The sequence below is a fragment of the Engystomops pustulosus genome, chromosome 5, assembly GCF_040894005.1.
Source record: "Engystomops pustulosus chromosome 5, aEngPut4.maternal, whole genome shotgun sequence".
In the NCBI taxonomy this organism is placed as follows: domain Eukaryota; kingdom Metazoa; phylum Chordata; class Amphibia; order Anura; family Leptodactylidae; genus Engystomops; species Engystomops pustulosus.
In genome coordinates, this window is record NC_092415.1 from 106,839,755 (window position 1) to 106,853,296 (window position 13,542).

Here is a 13,542-nt window from a genome sequence, read left to right on the forward strand (position 1 = left end):
GAGGTATCAGTTAATATTTTGGTCAAATACGCAAGCTCACAACCCATGTCGAGGGCCCCCCACCTTCTTGTGTGTTCCTGTGTTACATTTAAAAACCTTTCACTGAAAGAACTCTCAATTTATACCTAATTTTTAAATAGTTCTTTTCAGTTTGTAAGATTTGATTTCTCATTGACAATGCAGCAGTTGTACAAGAATTGCACTCAGTATTCTCTAGGTCATGCCCAACACTTGTGGATATTGGGGAAGCTATTATTATTATGGCCGCAATGCCGATGACTAGACCACTGAGATTTACAAACACTGGTATGAAAATGACACATACTTGAATTTCTCAAGAAACCATCTATCACTTCTCTTTATATACGCTGACTAATATAATAAAAGTAAAATTTTTGTACGTGTAAACCATAGCTTTCATATACAGTATTACAAAAAAACCTCCTTATTACTGAGGGTTGTCAGATGGTGAGATGCATAATCTGCAGGCACCTAGCATACTCAACCTATACTAAAATATGTTTTATGGGCCTTGCTTCTGAAAGCTTTTTCGAGAGGGAATTTGTGTAGTTAGTCGGATATGTGCACATTTTGGTGCTGAAAACTTATAAATAAATGGCAGGTTGTATTTCTGAGGCAGTCAGATGCTGCTGACTTGTACAAGCAGACTGTAAATAATACTCACCAATGTTCTTAAGTGCTGCAGTGCTTATTTACTACCGTACTTCTGGATGCCTTGCATGTCTATATCCTTTTTAGACAGTATCTGGTTTACACTTTTACAGGTTTATTAAGATGTAGAAAAATTCTCATAGTCAGTGGGTTATAAACATCAAAATTCAGGGGCTATGAACACATTAAAGGGATATGTAAATCTGTATATTTGTGATATTCATTATATCATTACAAAAAATCCCTTCCAGTTAGTCCAGTTCAGAGCTTGTGATTGGCTATAATAGAAAAAACACCTACCAAATTTTTACGCACAAGTAAATATCTTTTATTAAATACACAATTAGACAAACAAATTATTTATCACAGGTAAATCACTCTGGATTAGATAGGGCATCACATGGGAACATAAGAACTTGTGGAGCAGTAGTTTAGGATACCAATGGGTAATTCTAAGTACAAAACCACATTACAAATTGTAACGCTTCAAAAATATCCTTCAATTATAATTAGGCTATTGTGCAAATTAGTGCAATGCATTAAGTGCTTAGTGCATGTCTTACAGTAGCCAGATACATATACAATGTTATTACAGTCAAACAAAAATGATATTTGTAGTATTAGGATGTACCCACTGTCATAGTATGCCTCCCGTCTAGCACGCTAGACTTCCCCGCCACACGTTTCGGCGCTAGCCTTCGTCTGGGGGTGTGTTATGAAAAGCAGTTTCATAGTTCTTGTCACAGAAGTATATATATTATAATACACAGTATTTTATAGTGTGGGAAATTCTTTGTAGGTCTTTAGCAGGATTTTATTTAATAGTGCTTTATATGGTTGGATAACCAATGCAAATAGTGTTTAATTGTAGCAAAAGCATATATAGTCACTGAGTTTCACAACTACTACAAGTTTTTTTGGGAATTAAACATGTCTCTACTGTAGATGGGTAGTTACAATGTATAATATATATTGGTCATATGATCATACATACATACATACATACATACATACATACATACATACATACATACATACATACATACATACATACCCATCCATCCATCCATCCATCATTGGACAAACAAGAGAAGTGGATCTGATATTGAAGTGGATTGTGATACTGACTTTTTTGCCTTTAAGTGACGGATATGGAAGGGTTGCAGTATATTACAATGTATCAGTGGTCAAGAGATTGCATGGACCCTCTTAGAGGGTCATTTTTCTTTCCCTTTGGGCCTACTGTACATTTTCTAAGAAACCGTTAATTTAAAGGTGTTTTGAGAAGATTTTTGATCTAAAAAAGCAATGACCCAAAATAGGTCCTATTTTGGCCTTTAGGACGTGGCCCCATTTTTCAAATCTGCCCTGTGTCACTATAAGTGGTTATAGCTTTGGAAAGCTTCAACACATCCAGGGGATTTTAATTATCTGTGAGAGGTCTAAATAATAGCTAGACTCGTAAATTGCTCCATTATGGTTTTAGGGGAGGATTTATGATATCCTCTTTTACTGTGCGTTGGTCTTGTGTTTCGAATAATTTAAAAAGCATATTGCAAGAAATGACTCGGACAACTGCTGGTTCAAGTCTCGCACGTTCTACTGCCCTGGGCAAAATCAGCACTGCGCAAGTTTATTTGGTTTCACAAGTCTATATAGAAAAGGATGAGCATACAAAGCATAACATATCAGACATCTTGGGTCTTGATTGGAGAGTTTTCTGCTGTCTCGTGCTCACGTTACCTTAGGGAATTCCTGAAATTCCTCAGCCTCAAAAGTTTTTAGGTGAGGTCCACGATGCTGGCGCTATTTTAAAATGTATTCTCTGTTCTAGTAATTTTAGGAAAATAAGACAATTTGAAATGACAGGATTTGATCTGTCAGCTGGGTTTACCTTAACAATGGAAACTAAACCACTCAACATTTAAAAAAGCAGTTTTAAGAAGTTTAACCCTTTAGGTGTTTTATATGGGGTTAAAACAAAATGGAGGTGCGTTCTTCAAAGGGCATTGAAAGGAAGAAGGCGCCATCCGGGGCAGATTTGCATTGTCACATAGGGGCTTATGCTTTTGCCACATGAGATGCACTTTTCTGGTACATAATTTTGGGCCATCTATAGCTAATTGGTAAGATTTTATTAACTTTGTTGGTGGAGAAAATGAAAATCGTAAAATTTTTTTTTTTTTTTTTTTTTTTGTTCACCATACCACAATGAATGTACCAAAATAATAATACTACCCTGCAAAGAATGAAAACCGCCGCAATGTACAGGCACCAAAACAGGGCCTGAGATTTGTCAGTTGTTCTGGTCTTAGACAACTACTGAACAGAAAAGAATTTCAATCAGTTGTTTATTAATTTTTTAAAAAATATATATTTTGATTGGTAGATGTCAGGCATCATTATTTTCTACTGCCTTTACTGTATATTTACACAAATGTCTCAATCATTGTTCATATACAAGGATGCAGTTTTGTATTAATGAATTTGGATCTGTTAGCTGAACATTAGGAAATCTATGGACAGCAATGTGACCACGTTCTCTGCTTTATTACAGGATATTAGCCACTGCTATATAAGATGTCATGGGGGGTATATGGCATTATACTATATATACCAACTCTTGGTCAAATAACGCTATAGATAACTTTACATTGATAATTTTTCTGTGTTATAAATTTTAACTTGCAGAACGTCTAGGTATTCAGCAAATTAATCAAGAATATAATTGGTGCAAGTGAGTTTTTTAATCCAGACCCTGTGACATTTTGTGAATTTCTGCCCAAAAATGGACAAGCAAATATTTTAGTATAGGTTAAACGTTTATGTAATTTGCACTATAATTTGCACTGCCTTCAATATGAAGCATGGATAAAGCAGGAACATTTACTCATGGATCCAGGAGCTGTGACTGTGGTTATTCTATTTGTAATCTATGGCCTCCTTTCTTCTAAAATCAACTTTTAAAATTATGCTAATGATGTTTAATAGTTCAGTTCTCAATTATTTTCTCATATGTACATGTATGCCTGACAGCCCAGATTACAGTTATAGAATTGTGAAATTTAGAAGCCAGAGAGACATTGGCTCTAAAATTACAACCAAACATAAGAGGTTGTCGGGCATCTCAGGAGAGACTATACTCTCTAGCTATAGACCAATCACTGGCTTCTGGTGAGGTGCAACCTCCATAAACACAGCGAATGCTACAGATGTGAACACCATATAGTAATAACACAAGGTAGGTCTTTGTGTCTTTGCTTCCCACTTAGTCTTGCAGTTGTGTGGTTGGAATAATATTAATGAAGTAAAACATTTTCTACTGTAAGATCTGACAAGTAACAGGCTCGGGTAACTAATCCCTTCCCACCGCAGCCCTTTTTTCGTTTTTTGCAATTTCATTTTTCACTCCCCACCTTCAAAAATCTAGAACATTTTTTTTACTTTTCCATGTACAGAACTGTGTGATAGCTTGTTTTCTGTGTAACAAATTGCACATCACAGTTGATAGTATTTTATATCCCATGCCATGTACTGGGAAGCGGAAAACAAATTCCAAACGCAGTGCAATTGGTGAAAAATGCATTTGTGCCGTTTTATTGTGGACTTGGATTTCACAGATTTCACTGTATGCCCCAAATGACATGTCTACTTTATTCTTTGGTTCATTAAGATTATGGGGATACCACATTTTTATAGGTTTTTATGTTTTCATACATATACAAAAATGCTGCTTTTTAAATGGACTAAAATCGCATGCTTAAAAACCGACCAAAAAAGCCACGTGTGGCATCACCCTTGGGGTGCTCCACTCCAATCTGGGTGCACCTGAAGCTGTGATTGTATGCATAGTAATGCATTTTAAGAAAAAAGGGCTTTAAAATTATGCAAATAAACCTGAGGGGCTCCAGGCTCCATTATCTCCTATGGAGCATGGGGCCCTTCAGGCTCATTTGCATAATTTTAAAAGCCCCTTTTCCCCCTTAAAAATGGGGCTGAGACTTAAGGTACTAAATGGCTGTGTCCTGAAGGGGTTAATCATAATTCCCAATCTGCTTTTATAATAAACAGTTGTTTTGCTAAAAAAAACAATTCTAAAATTGTGATAATGAGGCCTTGTTGCTTCTGTGTTTGGCTTGCCGCTTCTCCTCTTACTCTTATTATGCACTGCTTCAGAGAATGATGTACTCACTGTGTTGTCCCTGACAGGCAAAAGTAATCAATCTCTGCACCATCCCCCTGCTGCTGTGATGGTACGGAGTCATCCAGCTCAGGTTGGTTTGGACAGTTCAGGAAGCTCAGTGAAGCTCAGTGTTGTGTTTATGGACGGCAGCCAGCATGCAACCCACCTTTCCAAAGGTCCTGAATTTTATAATAGTTTTTTGAGCAAGACCACTATGAATCAAGGAGTAAACAAGATACTTTTCTCCATCATTGTCACTACAGCATTCTCAAAGTATGTTTGGTTCCCAATGCATAAAAACAAACAGAATGTTCTGTAGGTTTGTTCTTAAAGAAAATCTATGCTGTATGTAACCCAGAGACTGCCTGTACTTCCAAATATGGCAGAATGACTTTTGCTTAGAGGAAGTCCTGGCAGTTACTATACAGTTATAGCTAGCTATAGATGGCACAACTTGTGGTCTGCTTGCTGCTCTTCTGTGAGTTTGTCAATGAATCTTTGTATATGCCCGCTATGAATGTGCTTGGCATGCTTTTCAAATGCCACACTGTTCTCTTCTTACAAACATGTCCTTGGTACAGTAAGAGGTACACGCTTATGTAAAGATATCCTAGACATGTTCTTTCTAAAATAAGGTGTCAGTAAAACCTTTTTGAGATTCAACCTTTTAAAACCTGATTCTTTTAACTTGCCTTGACGTATTAGTTATTGCCAGGAAACAGGGGTACCGCACTCCTAATGAAATGTGGATGGTGCTTGCGTCGGGCACTCAGCCCCAATACATAGTAGAGAAAAACGTAGCACACATCCTATGTTGATTTTGGATTTTCTTTAAATTCATATCATATAGTTTTTATTTACAGCTCCACCAAACGTTTGAAAAAATCATATATTGTAACAATAGATCACAGGTAACTTTCTGTGATGTTTCGGTCTAAATCGACCTTTGTCAAGCACAATATGAAACTGATGTAGAAAGTAGAGCATAATTAACAGTCAGGTATATAGATGTATAGATACACATTTAAAAATAAACGGGACATCATGGAGGGTACATCTAAATAGGAGAAAAATGAAGTGTATTCAATATACAAGAGGTACGAGTCTTAGGTGGATATATATGTACAAGGGGTAATATGTGGTACCGTATATTCAGGAGATGTAGTGACCTCTATTTAGCATATATTAGACATATGTAGGTTAGAAAGGAGATTAAGGGCAGCAGCAAATAGGAAAAACTGGAGGGTCCAGATCATAGTGATAAGTCATAAATAGTAAGGAGAGAGGGAGAGCATATGGAACTAGGTATAAATAAACAGGTAGTATTTGCCAAGGGTATTAGGAGAGGAGTAGGCGGGTACTTACAGTCAGAGTAGTAGGATGTGGAGGAGAACGGGCTGGTGCCTGTGAGTGTCGTGCTTATAAGCACGGACTGGTTAGGGCCGAGCCAGTAAGGCGGCGCGCGGCCGTGGAACCTGAAGTTAGGCTCACGGCACGCGCGCCGCTACACTGCGCATGCCCGCCAAGGCCGCGACTCCAGACCCAAAGTATCGGGTCGCTATGGAGACGAGAGCTCCTCTTGCTATATCTGGGTTCTCATAAATCGGTGTGTCACTGGAGGTTTCACCTTGTTAACCTTTGGCCACCCATTGCCAAATATTTCACTATGACTTGTGGATCAATCAGAAAAGTTGTTGGTATACCAAACTGCCACATACTAAAAACCTATAGTGTGTTAACTTCAACAAGCGATCAGAGGATCCCTTGTTGAAGCCATACTGTGGAAAAATAATGAAAGTGAAAAAAAGTTAATAAGCTTTTTTTAATAAAATAAACTCCACAAAAACGCCACCATTACATGTATAAACCTTAAAAAGTACAAATAACCCCACAAAACACCTACCCTTATTTTTAGTATTGTTGCATCTGTAACACACTAGAAAAAAAAGTTGTGTGCCCCAAAATGGTACCACTGATAAGAAGAATAATTCCTTAACCAGCTCTTTCAACCAAAAAATACAGACATTATAACTCGGAAAGCACTGTGATGCATAAACAAATGAGAATTTCTTCATTTTGGTTTTTTTTCAGTAAAATTGGGAAAATAAAGCTATATAAATGAGAACTGCAATCATAATGATCCATAGAATTGATATAAAATCAATAAAGTTGATAATCTCATCAATAAGCTAAAACACCTCCAATATGAAGTATTTGTAAAGTGTGTTTCATCTTACAAAAAATAGACCCTCATGGCCAAAAAATTACATTTTATAGCTTATACACAGTGACCATGCAAACCTGCTCTGAATGGTGCTCTTTCCCTTCAGTACACTGCCCTATGACCATACAGCAGTGTACGACCACATATAAGCTATTACCCATACTTGGGAGAAATTGGATATAATATATATATAATTATAATTATTTTATTTATTTATTTTATAAATTTTAGCTTAAACAGAACAATTTCTAAAACGCCCATCCATTTTGTTCTAACCCATGTGAAGCAAAGGTTTAACAAACATCTTAAAAGTTTATTACATACATTGAGGGGTGTAGTTTCTATGATGTGTAATTTATGGGGTGTTACCATTATTTAGACTTGAAAGCTGAGCAGGTCCTTAAAACTGGGTTTTTGTGATTTTTCTTGAAAATCCCACTTAAAGTTCTAAGCCTCAAAAAATCCTACAAAAATGAGAGTGCATAAAAAACAATCCAACCACCATAAAGGAGACACTTGGTAAATTTAAAGTTACTTTGGTGCTATGACTACCATTTATACAAAAAGCAGAAAGTTTTGAATTTTGAAAACGGAGATATGCAATATTTTTCAACTAACATGGAGTAGGATGTGTCTCCATAAAACATTCTGTCACCTCGATACATTTTAAGTGTTTCAAAGTTATAACCACTTAAAGTTACAAATGTCTGATTGGAAAAAAGGGCCATAGCCAAGGGTTAAAAAGAGCTTTAGGATGCGACTACAAGATGTAGTCCTATTTAAAAGCTCCCCATGAATTTATAAAGACTGTATTCAATTACACAGTGTAAAGGAATAGAGCCCTGTTCATTGCAGTGGCAAATTGTGACTGACATGTTCCCACAGCAGCAGAACAAAATATGTTGCCAGAGTGTATCAAAGGGCGTTGCTCCACCCCAATGTATTGCTGCTCTTAGTGTTTGCAGGTACGCAAGTAGTCTGCGTGAAGCTACTTAAAGCATAGCTATCTTTTCGTCAATAAATCATTAACATGTTATCCAGGAAAACTTGCCTTTAAGAAGGTAAAAGTACACTATCTGAGGTGCAATGTGTGCATCTTTCCATTACTGCAACCAGAACACTGTGCTTTCTGCTCTTCACTTACATTAGACTTCTGTTTATTGATCTTGTGTTAAAGTTGTCAGAAACCCATGCTATTTTATGTCAGATATGTGACACTAAGGTCCCCCCCACACTATTAATTGATATCGTAATTTATCCCTATTATCATTCACGGGCTCTAAGCAAAGTAGTTTGCTGTGGAGATCTTCTTAATAATGCACATGGCATGAAGACTGTTTAACAGGAAAATAGCTGCTATTATGGTAGAAGGCTGCAGAAGCTTCGAAGTCTCACATTTCCACGTGTCATATTGCTGCTGCTTGGCAACCTAGGAAAAATACTCTGCCTGATTCTTCTTCAGAATCAGAGAGTCACAATCCAGCAAGAAAGAAGATCTATTCATTTGAAGAAAAAAAAGCATATTGAAAACAGGTTCTTTTAAATACTTATAGATGGATCTGTGCAGCCAATACGTTAACAAGTATTCATAGGTAAGGCTATATTCACATTTGCACAGTGGCGTAACTAGGAATGAGTGGTCTCCATAGCAAACTTTTGACTGCCCCAACCCCCCCACTCCCGACCGACCACAGCACCTCCACTCATGCCCTGCCCATTCAACATACACAAGGGTTTTTTTATGTTAATTTCAATTACTTTTAAATAAGTATAAGGGATAAGGAATGATACAACAGACACCTAAAAGGATCTCTCCTCACTAATAAAATACCCAGCAGCGCCCCCAACTTCACTTTTAACATGCCCAGCAGTGGCCCCCTTTACTAATTAAATGCCCAGCAGTGGCCCCCCCTTTGCTAATTCAGTGGCCCCCCCTTTGCTAATTCAGTGGCCCCCCCTTTGCTAATTCAGTGGCCCCCCCTTTGCTAATTCAGTGGCCCCCCTTTGCTAATTCAATGGCCCCTAGCGGACTCCCTTTGCTAATTCAATGGCCCCTAGCGGACTCCCTTTGCTAATTCAATGGCCCCTAGCGGACTCCCTTTGCTAATTCAATGGCCCCTAGCGGACTCCCTTTGCTAATTCAATGGCCCCTAGCGGACTCCCTTTGCTAATTCAATGGCCCCTAGCGGACTCCCTTTGCTAATTCAATGGCCCCTAGCGGACTCCCTTTGCTAATTCAATGGCCCCTAGCGGACTCCCTTTGCTAATTCAATGGGGTGGGCGGCTGTATAGCAATGTTAACACCATAACAACCAGGCCCTTTTTTGTTTGTGCATTTCCATTTTTTACTCCCAACCTTCAAAAATCTATAACTTTTTTTTTTTTTTTTTTTTCTTTTCCTATCTAAAGAGCTGTGTGATAGCTTGGATTCTGCGTAACGAATTGCACTTCATAGTGACGGCATTTAATATTCCATGTCGTGTACTGGGAAGCGGGAAAAAGATTCTAAATGCATTGAAATTGGTTAAAAAAACCCTGCATTTGCGCAGTATTCTTGTGTGCTTAGATCTTACGGCTTTCACTTTGCAACCCAAATGGCATGTCTACTTCATTCTTTGGGTCTGTGCGATTGCAGGGATACCAATCTTGTATAGGTTTTATTATGTTTTCATACATTTTCAAACATTCTAACCTCTTGCACAAAAAAAAAATCTATCTTCTGGCGCTAATAACTTTTCAATGCTTCTCTTTTTACGACTGTACAGTCTTTTGATCACTTTTTATTGAATTTTTTAAATTTTTTTAAAATGGCAATTAAAATGCCATTTTCAACTTTGGGTGATATTTTCAGTTACGGCGTTAAACGCAGTGAAAAAAAGCTTATTATAATTTGATAGATCACACAATCTGGGACTTGGCGATACCTAATGTGCAATATGCAGCAAACTCTTATCGGCTATGGAAAGGGCTCAGCCCATTAGCCCTCTCCATTCACACGCAGCCGACACATGACAGACTAGTAACGCGTCGGTAAGGTGTTAATATCTATTATTCAGGACTGTGGAGTCGGAGTTGGAGTCGGTGACCATTTTGGTGGAGTCTTGAAAAAAAATTTCAGCACATACTGCATTTTTTTCTAAGAATTTGTGGAAATTTTTGAATGTTCTATAAATGACTGTTGTATTCCTGATCTAAGCTTTCTAAACTAAGCTTTTAGTTGTGGTGAGGGAGGCTGCACTTTTTGCTTATGCTCTGTAGTCAAACTCCTTCAGATCACAGTAAACAGGCACTGGGAATGCTTGCACTCATTTAGCACTGCCAGCGTGATCACAAAATCTAAAGTTCCAATAAACTTTGCTTAAGACCTTTCCAAAGTGTATATTCACTCTGTATGCTGCTTTATGTTTTAGTTTGCTTTTTCTCTGAGCTCAAGTTTGTATTATTTTATTTGAGATGAATGTGACTGCACATTATGTTCATGCAGTGTAATAAAGCTGCTCTCCTACAGATCAGAGGGGTAGGAATCTCTGGATTTTTACCATGCCCATATGTAGCACAAGACCCCCAAACTTAATCATTTCCTCCGCTTCTACGGGGGTCCACCTAAGCTAATGATCATGTTGGGTTTGTAACCGGTTGAGCATACAAATTTGTTAGTGCCACCATTACATTTACATTATCCTTGACTGTAGACACAATGATCATTACAATGGTGGACGTAATAGTACTGCATGATGCGGGAAGTCTCCTCCCGCCATGCAGTACTATTACTTCCATTGTCTGAATCTTGCCAATCTCGGCAGTTAAGGTGAGTGAAGACCTTCCTTTCCCTCTGTTCTGTAAGAGAGCAGCATCATTACATTGCAATTGCATAAAGGCAGACAAACTTGAGCTCAGAGAAAAAGCAAACTGGATCTTCACATTTGAAATTTCTTTTTATTTTTATCTTTATAGAGTACTAAAATGGGAACAGTATCTGCTTGTTTTTAGTTTTATGGTAAAATTGGTTAGTAAAATGTAAAGGCTAACTACCATCAATATAAAGCATAAAAAACTAGGGGCAGTTACTCATAGATCCAGGCACTGTGACTTTGGTAAAGACTCTTCTGAGAAATCTCCCCCAATATATTTAGTGAGGGCTATTGGCTTAAAGGGATTGGCCACTTTTCAGTAAATCTGTTCCATTAGAGGAGTTTTCTGCATGTACACGTACCTGTGTCTTTGCCTCCTGTGAGAGCCTCACCCTTTCCCTGTTATACACATACTGCACTTTGCATCTCCACACAACTTCCCGTTTCTAATTCCTTCAGTACTTCTGTCATGGCAGCCTCCAATGTTTCTTTTTTTTTTCTCTTGTCTGTCTCACTAACACACACAGGGGGGTGGGATGGATGTTGCATAATCTTCTGCTGCAGGTCCCTCCTATGTATCAGTGTTGGATCTTGTACATGTCAATGCAAAGTGCACAACGTCTACACAGCAATAAAGCAAGCATGAATGACGAATGAACTGGTGAGCATTCAGGGATTATTATTAAGGTAGTAAAGACACATAAGCAATTTATGTTAGTGGCCAATCCATTTAAGAATTTTCTCGGTGATCGAAAGCCTCGCCTCAACACCGTCAACCACTAAAAGGAATGCCTTCATAAAGGGTACCTGTCACCAGGGACCTCATTTCCACTAAAGAAAGGTTGTAAAAGCCCATCACACCTCTGCACCTCAGCATTTTATAAGCATTTGCATTACACTATAATTGTGTGTTATAACTTTACCTTGCACCCTGAAAAATTCCTGGGGAAGTCACAGGGGTTGGGCTTTGGTTTGGATGCATTTCAAAAAACATGTGACTTGTTTGTACTGCAGGCTGCCCCCATCTTTGTGCTCCTGTACTGCTGCTCCCTCTCCTACTGATGTCCTGAGCTCTTTTTTTTTTTTTTTTTTTTTTTTTTTTTATAAATACATCCAAACCAAAGCCCAACCCCTGTGACTACACCAGGATTTTGTCAGGGTCCAAGGTAAGTTCTATCACACACACACTTCTATTGTAATGCAAATGCTTTTAAAAGGCTGAGAGGCATTTTTGCACTGCAGGTGTAATGGGCTTCTGCAACCTGTCTGTAGTGAAAATGAGGTCCCTGGTGACAGGTTTCCTTTAACTTGTCAACAAGGATAGAGCATAAATAATTATTCAGAAAAATATGTAGAGAGTCAGTCTATCAGACCACCAAATCTTTTAGTTTACCTACAGTAGCAGGACACCCTGGTGCCAAACCAGACAAAACTCATTTTAATTTTAATATAAATTTATTTACTTTTATTATCAACCGGAGGGTCACTGTAATATTTAACCACATTAGTTTCATATAAACATGCTATGTTATGTTATTATTTTATTTCAGTCTGTTAGTAAAGTGTGTTGAATAAAATGTTTGTGTGTGTGTGTAAAATTCTCAGCATCAGATCGCCGCCGGGATGAGGTTGTGATATTTACCACATTGTCGTTTTTGACTAATAAAAGATTGACATTTGGCTCTTCAATATTGAGAGGCTCTGACCCGTGGTGACATGGCTGCTGAGGTCTGGGATACAATTTATCAACCTTCACGTGACCGCAAAGAAAAGCAAAGATGTGACCTACACAAGTAATTTCAAAAATGTGTTGTGGGAAAACAGACCTTGGCAAGTGGAAGAGTCAGCAGTTCTTGGTATGTTGCTGTAAGAAGTGCTTTGTCAGACTTTCTGAGACTTGTACACCAGCTGCATTAATGTTGTATTGTCATGTTAAAGGAAACCTACTATTTGATTTAATGCATTATGAACCAAGCATACCTTGAGAATGCTGTAGCTACACTGATTCATGATCCTATCTTGGTTAATCCCTGAGCTGAGTGGTTTTGCTGAAAAAACAATTCTAGCATTCAGGACCTTGGGAAAGCTGGGTCATCATGACTGCCTAGATGACGGAGCTTGAAAGTACAAATGGAGGTTAGTCAAGTGTGACTAATCAACCTGTGCTGGATAACTCATACACAGCAGCTGGGGGGATGGTGCAGCAATTGATTATTCTGCCTTTAGGCACAACCCAGGGATTACATCCTCCTCTCCTGCAGTGATAACTCACGTGCTAGGAGAAGTGCTGAACCAACCATAGAAGTGACAGAGCTTCATTATCATAATGTTATGTGTTTATCAGCAAAACCACTCGGCTCAGGGATTAAACACCTGTAGCTACAGAATTCTTAAGGTATGTTTGCTTCAAATGGTAGGTTTCCTTTAATGTATCACTATAGATTTTTTTTCTTTTCATATGCATTGCAAATAATTTGTATAAGGTCAGTGCAAAGCAGAATAGAAAGGTTGTACCAGCCTAGTTTGACACATTTCTCTGCAATAATGTGCCTATACTTGCAGTGCTTCCACATTGGAGGGTTTTTCCAGGGTTTAAAAACGAAAACAAAAAA

The 13,542-nt window shown here is 38.1% G+C and overlaps 1 protein-coding gene across 2 annotated transcripts in view; it reads left to right on the forward strand.

The window, feature by feature from the left end:
* The window catches only part of CTNNAL1 (catenin alpha like 1), a 194,171-nt gene that overhangs the window by 16,714 nt on the left and 163,915 nt on the right, over positions 1-13,542 (forward strand). Inside the window, exon 1 of one of the 2 annotated variants that reach the window (XM_072152806.1) lies at positions 8,564-8,671. The exons of the other annotated variant lie outside the window; for it this stretch is intronic. The gene's annotated coding sequence lies outside the window, so the exon portion shown is untranslated. Of the gene's footprint in view, positions 1-8,563; positions 8,672-13,542 lie in introns of those variants that run through there. 2 annotated transcript variants of the gene reach the window in all.